Here is an 11,870-nt window from a genome sequence, read left to right as displayed (position 1 = left end):
TTGCTATACAATTGTTGCCATGGCAACTGGTGCCACAATTTTTGCCATGGCAACTGTTGCTATACAATTGTTGCCATGGCAACTGGTGCCACAATAGTTGCCGTAGCAACTGGTGCCACAATTGTGATTGATTGACGGAAGATCTCATGTACGTTATTTACTGCCAAAATAATTGAATGGAAAAATGAATTTAAAAAAAAAATTTCAAAACATTGATAGAGATAATTAACTTTTAGTTTGATTTGGACTGTTAAAATATCTTTTTCATATTGGATTTCCCTATTAATTTTTTATTGATAGAGACATCACAATATAAAGAGGAGAAATAACAGTAAAACTTTTATTTCACAACATCACGTGCTAAAAGGTTGACTTTTGATTTAGAAGTTTGACATGAATAATCGGATAAAAATTCATTTTTAGTTCACATAAATTTTAATTTATAATATAAGTGTGTAATAACTATACAAAAAGGGCAATATATAACAAGGCAGTTAAACAATTCGAATAAACTTTTGTAATGGACGTACATTGAAGCACTGTTGTGACAGGTTAGATCTCACCTCAGATCGATGCACAGTTTCCTCGCATACACCTGCTGGCCGTTGCTGATGCAGCTACCTTATTTGAAATTAAGGCCGTATCATCGATGGCCAATTGTTACTCATCGACCAACAGTCTCATATTTGTCTCTGGTGACTCACTGAGTCATGAGTAACCGAGTTATGATGAAACAAGGGGCGAATTTCTTCTCACCATGCAGGGAGAATTTCTGCATCTCCTGAAATCATGTAAGTCTAGTAAAAGTACTGTTAAAGTTCAGTAAAAGTACAGTTAAAGTCCAGTAAAAGTACAGTTAAAGTCCAGTAAAAGAAATCGAAAGGCAACTAACAATCTTCTAGGGTCGTTTATAAATAAAACAAAAAATTTAATGATTAATATGACTGCACTAAACGCCTTGAACTAAAAACTTTTTTAAGTTCCCATGACTGCACCGCACAGCGTTCCAACTTTTCACAGTTAATTGTGATATATAATCGATGAAATTTGATGGACCTTTGATGCTATAAGTCTGATATTTTTTATGATGAGTTAACTCCGTCCCATCTATTGCATGGCCATCGCATTAATGTTCTAGATAATTTTATGGTAAATTTTGCGGTTAGCTATAGGGCTGCTACTGGCATGTAACTTAATTAGGTATCGGAAATGGGAAATGTCTGGCAGTGAATTTTTTTTATCACACTTATTATTATTTTTTCGACCTAAACTGACTTTTTCACATTATTAAATGTGGCATTCTTAATCTGCATCTGCATTTGAAATTGGTCTTCCAGCTATAATTTTTTACCAGAGATTGATTTAAAATTTTTTTATCACACTTATTATTATTTTTTCGACCTAAACTGACTTTTTCACATTATTAAATGTGGCATTCTTAATCTGCATCTGTATTTGAAATTGATCTTCCAGCTTGAATTATTTTACAAGAGATTGATGTAAAACAACTTAAAAGTTAACGATTTAAACTCGCATATATAAGTCATTTTTTGAAGTCAAATTTCACTAAATCTATCCGTTTTATTTATTCAATTGTCAATCTGTTGACATTGTAGATCACATTTTCTTGAGTTTCATAAGTAGTTGCAACGTCGAGAAAAACATGTCCAGTCACAATTAAATTTAATAATAATTTGATGGGCAAACATTGATATATCTCTTATGCAAAAGATAATGTTCAGCCTGAGTAGTATAATAACGCAAAAATATGCTAATGTGCGCATGATTTTATTGCATTAAAGAAAAACAGTAGTCGTTTGTTTATCAGGTGACATTTATTTTTATTATTATTGTTTATTTATTAAATTAACAGTATAGTCTCGTGAGGTGACAAGATACGCGCTTGAGATAATGCTTATCTCTCAGGCAGGTGCCGAGCTGTGCAGCTGCATTTCTTAATTGTGGCACCTGCATCTGTAGCAGATGCACGAGCAAGGCTGTATGTATACAGCTGCACTTACAGCAGCTGCATCAGATGAAATTTAGTGATTTTTTGGTGCATTTGACGCACCTCCCGCCAACAGAGAGCAGATGTAGCAGAGCTGAGGTCTTCAGCTGTAGTTCAGCAGCACCTGCTTCACTCTTGAGAGATCGTAAAGATAACTAGCACCCTGATAGACGTCAATTCAATTCATTTTATATATTTTATGATTTTTTTTAATATACAAATTTCATCAATAATTTATCTTTCCATGAATCAAACTTTGGATTCACCTGCAATCGATTAATATTTTCCAGATAAAGAATTATTCCAGTAATTGCCAGATAAAGAATTTTACACTTTGTATAACAGCTGTAAGGCGGCATAAACTACTATATTAAAAAAAAACTTTTACACACCAAACATAGATATCATAGTCGTGCCTCAGTTTAAATTATAACATGGTTCATGTTTGCTGAATTTTTTCTTCCGCATTTAAAAACTAATAGCATTCCTATAAGTTGAGAAATGAAAACGTTTATTCCGAAAATATTTTGTATAGTATTTTTCATTAAATAATAAACGGCTGAGGTTTTTTCCTAAGCTGACCATCGAATCCAAAAATAATTTGGTGTGATAAATATTCCATTAAATTTTAAAATACTCGCAGAAAGAAATAATTGAACTGATGTAAGACCAGGATGACCTCCTCCACGGCATCTGTTTTGGACAGTTTCATCAGCAAATCTTTATGAAGCTTCTAAGTGCACAAAAGCGGTTATAAAAGCTTAGATGAGATCAAAGTTTGGATTACGACAGAGCGAGGAAATTCTTTGTTACGAGGCTAAACAGTCGGTGACTTTGTCGTTCCATATGACCTACACGGACACATTCTTGTGTATTCTTAGAGTGCGACTTGATGAAACCTTATTTTCGCTGTACAGTTGGTATTTATTAACTGTTCTCTGTATGGGGGTATACATGGAGCACTTAAAACCTTTTCAGTGTTTACGATGAGGGCGTTCAGACTAACATTTAGACATTCATCAGCGATAAACTGTGTTCATAATTCATTTAGACATTCATTGTTTTTCACGATTTAAGTAACCTTAATTGGATCGATTTTCACTGACATTGGACATCAAATACTGCGATGAAAAGTTCAGTTGTTAAATTTCACAAACGCTGCCTTAAACATTTTTGTATTAATTTTTTTCTCAAATAACTCACTGGACAACGAACACGAAACACAGTTAAATGTTCTTCATTGCATGTCTCGGAGCGAGAGAGTCTTTGGAGACTTTTACAAAGTAGAAAATATAAATAAATATCATAGAGGTTGATTATAGGGAAGAATGGCTATCTCGAAATAATATCAGTGTCATATGATATCATTTTATATTAGTGATGACACTGCTATGTAACTTGTAACCACAATAATAATCTTTGATGCAGCTGCCAACTGACTTTGAAAATCGTGAGTGAAGACCAAAAATTCACTCAAGGATTCGATTCCTTCTTCAAAAATTCACAATTGTTTAGTACAGTTTAGTACACGAAGCACTCTATTAAGAATTATAGCTGATTTGTCAGTGACACCAGAAATGCTGCCGATTTATCGGCGTTGGTGCGCTATGGATCAACTAGGCTTTATATACGATGTTATTTATGCTGCATATAATTATATAATATATAATTCATATTATATATAAATAATTAATTTATAATAATATATAATATAATTTCATATAATTTCATAATATATAATATAATATAATTTCAACCCTGCAGCTGCAGTATAGCAATGGCGCGGTAGTCAAACACAGTGGTTCTCACATATTTTTATAAACTTGCCTACCCTAAAAAAATTGTGTAATATTTTCTTCAGAACAACGGCAACACTTCATCATGATGTGCTCTCCACCGCCAAACCAATGTTTCTATTAATCACCTTCTGCGTGCCACAGATGCACATGGTTATCAAATATCCATGTACGATTTTATTTTGAGGAATTAGGAATAGAATGGCTGACGAAAAATTATGCTGTTTTGCACCTAATTTTGATATTAGTGAATTGCTTCATTTTTGCAGAAATCAGACCCACGGCCATGACAGCTGTTACATGAAACAGTTTCATGTCAGACAGCCTTGGTCCTCCTTATCCTTTCAAGGCCAAGGGTGGCAATTTAGCGCAAGCTTTAATGCATAGCAGCCCAAGAACGTCTCGCTTATGGACACGTTCGTCACCTGACGCCGTGTAACGGCCGCCAAACCCGGGCATATACTTTCAAAAAAAGTTAAGAGATCGTAAGTTCATCAGCCAATCATTGACGGCCGTTCAAGCCAAATCCACCAATCATAGACAAGAAAATAGAGCGTAAGTACTTACGTTCACTTAGCAAGTTTTGAAAGTATGGCCCCATGTCATATCAACTGCAATTCAATATTCGTCTGATACCGTGTAACGGCTGCCATTCGACTGTTTTATAGGCTTATAGGCTTAGTCCGAAATCCTAAATTTAGGATTTCTTTTATTATATAAGTCATAATTCAATTAAGGAGCTTGACTGATGTTTGCGGCGAACCTGTACGTACGGCGGCTTATACGGACTGGTCACGTGAAATCCGCGAACGGATAATCTGGAAGTAGGTATTTTTACTGCATAGGTACTTTGTACTATTGGATCAAGCTTTTATTTGGACGTGGGAACCGAAAACTTCACAAACAGTGGGAAACTGACCTTTCAAAAATCGCTAAAACACTTTTTCTTAAAGCAAAACGGGGAATTAATTACCTATTTTGACGTTGCTTCACGAATCCGTGCAAAAGTTTCTCCCTATAAAAACTATATTTATGGATGAAATTGTTATAGAAAATTTCGATTGGCTGTTGTAAATATTTCATGGCTCCTTCACTCAAGAAAAATTTTGCCTACCGTGAATAACATCAGCAGCAACAGCAGCAGCAACAACAGCAGCAGTAACAACAACAGCAGCACCAGCACTAGCATCAGCAGTAGCGGTAGCATCAACAGTGGCATCAGCAGCAGCATCGGCATCACCAGCAGCACCATCACCACCACCAGTAACAGTAACAGCAGCAGCCGCAGATTTAAATTTTTTTAGATTGGCAGCGGCAACATCGGTGCACATAATAAGAACAGTTACATAATAAGAACAACTTAAAAAACTATAGCAAAATTAACAAAAAATAACAACCGCAACCCGACCTCCCGCTGCGGAAGCTCCGCCACCTGCCATCGTAGTGGTCAGTTGATGACGTGTTGCCATAGCAACTGGTGCCACAATTGTTGCCATGGTAACTGGTGCTGCAATTGTTGCCATGGCGACTGGTACCACAATTGTTGCCATGGCAACTGTTGCTACAATTGTTGCCATGGCAACTGTTGCTACAATTGTTGCCATGGCAACTGTTGCTACAATTGTTGCCATGACAACTGTTGCTACAATTGTTGCCATAGCAACTGTTGCTACAATTGTTGCCATAGCAACTGTTGCTACAATTTTTGCCATGACAACTGGTGCCACAGTGGCTGCCACGGTAACTGATGCCACAACTGTGATTGATTGACGGAAGAAGATCTCATGTACGTTATTTACTGCCAAAATAATTGAATGGAAAAACAAATTAAAAAAAAATTAAAAAAATTCATAATAGAGATAACTAACTTTTAGTTTGATTTGGGCTGTTAAAATAAATTCATATTGAATTTCACAATTAATTTTTGTTTGATAAAGACATCACAATATAAAGAGGATAAATGACCCTAACACTTTTATTCCACAAACTCATGTACTAACAGGTTGACTTTTTGAATTAGCCCTTTTACATGAACAATCGGATAAAAATTCAGTTATAATTCACATTAATTTCTGTTGATAGTTTAAGTGTGTAATAACTATACAATAAGGGCAATATATAACAAGGCAGTTAAACAATTCGAATAAACTTTTGTAATGGACGTACATTGAAGCACTGTTGTGACAGGTTAGATCTCACCTCAGATCGATGCACAGTTTCCTCGCATACACCTGCTGGCCGTTGCTGATGTAGCTACCTTATTCGAAATGAAGGTCGTATCATTCGCATACACCTGCTGGCCGTTGCTGATGCAGCTACCTTACTTGAAATTAAGGCCGTATCATCGATGGCCAATCGTTACTCATCGACCAACAGTCTCATATTTGTCTCTGGTAACTCACTGAGTCATGAGTAACCGAGTTATGATGAAACAATGGACGAAATTTTCACTCAGCATGCGGAGAAAATTTTGCATCTCCTGATATCGTGTAAAAGTCCTGTAAAATTCCAGTATAAGTCCAGTAAAACAAATTGGAAGGGAACCATATAACTATATTCCAGGGTCGATTATAGATAAAAAAAAATTTATTGATTAATATGACTGCATTGAACGCCTTGAACTTAAACATTCTTATCTTCCTATGACTGCACCACACGCCGTTCCAACTTGAACTTATTTATCTTCCTATAACTGTACCCCACAGCGTTCCAACTTGAACTTATTTATCTTCCTACGACTGTACCCCACAGCGTTCCAACTTGAACTTATTTAGCTTAATTCCTATGACTGTACCCCACAGCGTTCCAACTTTAACTTATTTCGCTTCCTACGACTGTACCCCACAGCGTTCCAACTTGAACTTATGTTTTTAAAGGCCTGGGTTATTCGGAGCGTTTGCTAATGCGTTCGACTGCAGGGGACACACACAGCATAGGCCTAAGCTAGGCATAGGCTGGGTATTTCGGGACCAGCTTACCACTGCCACTTGTGCTGCTACTAACGCATGTCTGCTGTAGTTACTGCACTCACAGGAATGAGTGAGATCTTGTCTGAATAACGATGATTTTTTTCAATTGTATGGGCCACCCTTATCCAGATTGGACCAGAAAAAAGGCGTATCCCAGAGTTAACAGTAATATGAGTCATTATCTGGACAACTTGAGCCAGTAATTTTTTAGAGTACTGTTTTTTAGAATACTTACTGCACCGGTACTGCTGCTGTAGTGTTGTACTTACTGCACCGGTACTGCTGCTGTAGTGTTGTACTTACTGCACCGGTACTGCTGCTGTAGTGTTGTACTTACTGCACCGGTACTGCTGCTGCTGTAGTGTTGTACTTACTGCACCGGTACTGCTGCTGTAGTGGTGTACTTACTGCACCGGTACTGCTGCTGTAGTGCTGTACTTACTGCATCGGTACTGCTGCTGCAGTGCAGTACTTACTGCACCGGTACTGCTGCTGTAGTGTTGTACTTACTGCACCGGTACTGCTGCTGCAGTGTTGTACTTACTGCACCGGTACTGCTGCATGCTGTAGCGTTGTACTTACTGCACCGGTACTGCGGCTATAGCGTTGGAAACACTGCACCAACTGTACGAATCGTAATGATGCACACGTTGCATAGGTACTGCACACTGCGTTCTGATGTTCACAATGCACATCAGTAAATGACTGCTTACTGTAATAGTACACCATTGCGTACTTGAATTGCTGTAGTTACTGCACCAGTATAGTGCCTACGATTACACTGGAATTATAAATATTGCATTAATCGCTGACACGTTGTATTTACAGATCAAATACTGAGAAAAATATTACTGCCCGATAAAAATAACTTAAGCTAAAGGAAAAATTTAACTTAACTACACTTTTAACTAATTACAATCGGAAGCACTAGCTGGGAACAAAAGCTGGAAGAAATTATTAAATAAAAGCGAATATAAGCTGCCACGAAATAATTGAACAAAATGCTCGTAATCCTTCAGTTTGTTTACGAGAGACAACTCAAGTCTACCGAAAATCAATAAGCGTGAAAACGAAACATTTCTTAGCTCGGCTTGAATGACAGACTTCTTATGTTTGTTTTTGAGTGCTGCGCTAACAAGTGTAGTATTACCACAAGAAATGATAATATGAGATCAAATGACTAACAATCTGAAAATTAATAAATCTGTAAATAAAATGATTAAATACTAAATTTATCTTTGCCTGAAATTTTTTGCAGATTCAACACGTTAATTTAAATTAAGCGACTGCATCATTTGTATGAAATCTCCGAGCACGCCAGTTGTTGTGTTCAAATCTACTCTCTCAATATTTTTATGATATTCACTTTTATCACCGTTTACCATATTACTGTATATTACTCTCGAATATTTTTATGATATTTACTTTTATCACCGTTTACCATATTACTGTATATTATATGTATTGAAAGTGATATGCCTACATCAGTTCAATTGACCATTTAATATATCTCAGACTAAAATGAACTATTTAATTAATACAAATCTGTTAAGTATGAAAATTGTAATTATTAAATAGTTATTATGATTGTTAATTATGAAAATTAAATTAATTGTTATTAGCTATTTAATTATTACGAATCTGTTAAATATGAAAATTATAATTATTAAATAATCATTATTATTGGTAATTATGAAAATTAAATTAATTGTTATTGAATGCAAATCTATTGTAATTAAATTGAAACTTATCACAGATTAAAAGAAGCTGTTCGTGTAATTTCATGTAAATCAATACCACCAAATATCCTGCTTTACGCATCACCGCCTTCATAGCTCAGGGGTTAGAGCGCTGGTCTAGTAAACCAGAGGTCGGGAGTTCGATTCTCCCTGAAGGCAGATGCGTGAAGATATTTTTAAAGTTGGACATAAATAAAAAAATATAACTCAGTACTCACTGCAGTGAGTGACAGAGGGCGCATTTTCTCGTCGACGAAAACTTGAGGTCACGGACGGACGGACAGACGAACGGACAGGGCGAGCACAATAGTGCATTTTTTCATAAATGAGAAAATGCGCTAAAAAGCCTTTTCTATGAGTTTGCCTATTGAAACTTTACGCAGAAAATTTATGGCGAATGAAGGATTCAAATTCCGTGCGATATCTTCACTTGAATACGCGACAAATGCATGATGTAATGGATTTATTCAGAAAATGTGTAAATGTAGCCTCTGACCTTATGTCATTATTAAAAATAACGAATAATTATGCCATTAATGTTAAGGATACAAGCATGGAAAAGAGAGAGAGACATTGCTTATTTTGAAATAAGTTAAGCAATAAAAAAATTTGGTGACTTTATTTTAAAAACCTGTCCACAGCGAAAACCTGTTCTGATGATGCCACTCCCTTAATGGGTACTTTACCTCGTCATTACCAGTTACCCTAAAATAGACCTAACTTCCCCTAACTCCGTACGACACACTTTTCTATTTCCGAGCCCTCATCGCCCTAAATACTTTAAAACATATTTTATTTACAGTAGAATTTAAAACAACTTGGAAACGTAACACAAAATACTTGCACCCAATCTTTGCTTCTTACGCAATGAATACCTACTTCTTAAGCTTTGAAATCATTATACAATTTCCATCTACCCATTGATCACAAAAAATCGTTAATTACTTATAATCAGTATTGAAATATAATATTTAGATAAGTATAGTATGCAGTGAGCGCGCAGAACATTGCATTGAACAGTGTTATAGTGAGTATTGTACAGTGCAGTGAGCAGCACAGTTCAAAAAGCAGTACAGTGCATTGAACAGTGGTACAGTGAGCAGTACAGAGCAGTGAGCAATACAGTGCAGTGATCAGTGTTACATTGAGCAATACAGTGCAGTGATCAGTGTTACATTGAGCAGTACAGTGCAGTGATCAGTGTTACATTGAGCAGTACAGTGCAGTGATCAGTGTTACATTGAGCAGTACAGTGCAGTGATCAGTGTTACATTGAGCAGTACAGTGCAGTGATCAGTGTTACATTGAGCAGTACAGTGCAGTGATCAGTGTTACATTGAGCAGTACAGTGCAGTGATCAGTGTTACATTGAGCAGTACAGTGCAGTGATCAGTGTTACATTGAGCAGTACANGTACAGTCTGTGCTGCACAGCCTGTGTTGTTCTGTATAGTGTGTACTGTACAGCATGTTCGTATAGTGTGTGCTGCACAGCCTGTGTTGTTCTGTATAGTGTGTACTGTACAGCATGTTCATACAGGCTGTGTTGTTCTGTATATGTGGACTGTACAGCATGTTCATACAGCCTGTGTTGTTCTGTATAGTGTGTACTGTACAACATGTTCGTGTACAGTCTGTGCGGCACAGCCTGTGTTGTTCTGTATAGTGTGTACTGTACAGCATGTTCGTGTACAGTCTGTGCTGCACAGCCTGTGCTGTTCTCTATAGTGTATACTGTATAGTACGTTCGTACAGCCTGTGTAGTCCACAGTCTGCGCAGTGTAGTCCACAGTCAGCGCAGTGTAGTCTGAGCAGTAGAGCTTGTACTGTGCAGCTATCGTTGTTGAACGCTGTTAAACACAAGCCACAACAAAATAAGTAATAATCGTCAAGCACAAAGCAATCATTAAAATTTTCACGCAAAATAAACTTCAAAGTGATGTCCGACGCTTATCATGCACACAACAACGCAAAATATGAATAAATAATAAATAATTAGTTATAATATTGTTATAATTCCTATAAATAGCAAATAATATTACGATAACATTTCTAATAAAATATCACATAATATTACGATAATTTCAATTAAATAGCACATTGCGCATAGCGGTTATCGCCAGACGCCGCGCTATCGCTGCACGTTACGACCCAAAGACGGAGCTACCTTGATGAAAATTATGCGCGGTTTATGGCAGTTCATTGACGGACGATAGACGGCCGGCGCTCGAACGATAAGGTTTTCGCTAGGGTAAGATAAAGGGATTTAGAATGAATTAGTTTGCCTTAAGTACGGGAGTCGTGACTCACAATGAGCTCCTTGTGTTCAGTAACTCATTTGGTTCTTCAATGTGGTTAAATTTAAGGGAAAAAGTGAGGGTAGAAACAAAGGGAAGAATGAATTGATATATTGATTGAATGCGGTGATATTGATTGCATTGATATTGATAAATGAAATGAATTCAATTGATATTGATTGGATGCGATCATGATTTCGGTGATGGATGAAAAAACGCACATGAAATCATTGAAAGAAACTCGAAGATGTCGACAATAGATTTAGATAGATTATAATGATCAGAAATGTTGCCATTAAATTAATATGAAATAAAATTAACAGATAAAATTAATAGGATACCAATGAATAATATTCCTGAATTAAATAAAGGAAGAAAGCTTACAGGAAGACTTTCGTAGATTTTTTAATGTACTTCTGGTGAATTAATCCAGAATATACAATGAAGTTACTCAGAAAATTGTTACCAAGTACGGAATACCGGTAAGGCATAACGGGCCAGGTAGCAATAGCTCCGAAAAACATGTTTAGCGTCAGGGTAAGCCAGCAGCTGCCATACCCAGCCATGCAGGGAGGACTCTTCGACAACAGCGACAACAATAACGATAACAACGGTAGCAACAACAAGAACAATAACACCGATGACCAGTATTATAATAACAACGATAACACATAACGATTTCAATAATCCTGATTATGATTACTTACAGTACGGCAATTCTCCTGACAATGTCAACAGCGATTTTGTCGGACCGCCATGAACTTGTATGATGACAGAATGTCTTTGCCAATTGTCTAAGTTTTATGGTTATTGGCATTATGTCTTATGAAAATACAACATACTGAAGATTTTAGTGGCTCAAAATTATAATTTTTTTTGTCACGATATTGTCAAGCAAAGCTATTCCATTTCTAAAAATGCAGGATGAACTAAACGCAAAATACGGCAAATGTTCAATCAAAAATAAAGTAATTTATTCGAAAAATTATGAAGTTGGATGTGTAAATAAATAAATTTTAAATAAATAAATTTATTTACTGAATAATTGAACTGCTTGTGGCT

General features: G+C 36.3%; 1 non-coding gene across 1 annotated transcript; it reads left to right on the top strand.

Annotated features, from left to right (window-relative positions):
* Window positions 1-8,598: 8,598 nt before the first annotated feature.
* Window positions 8,599-8,671, top strand: Trnat-agu. Its single transcript has one exon. It is a non-coding gene; the product is annotated as a tRNA-Thr (tRNA).
* Window positions 8,672-11,870: the final 3,199 nt, after the last annotated feature.

This window comes from Hyalella azteca, unplaced genomic scaffold, assembly GCF_000764305.2.
Source record: "Hyalella azteca isolate HAZT.00-mixed unplaced genomic scaffold, Hazt_2.0.2 contig17245, whole genome shotgun sequence".
NCBI classification, from domain to species: domain Eukaryota; kingdom Metazoa; phylum Arthropoda; class Malacostraca; order Amphipoda; family Hyalellidae; genus Hyalella; species Hyalella azteca.
The sequence above is the reverse complement of the archived record's forward strand: the minus strand, read 5'-3'. Positions and strand labels throughout refer to the sequence as shown.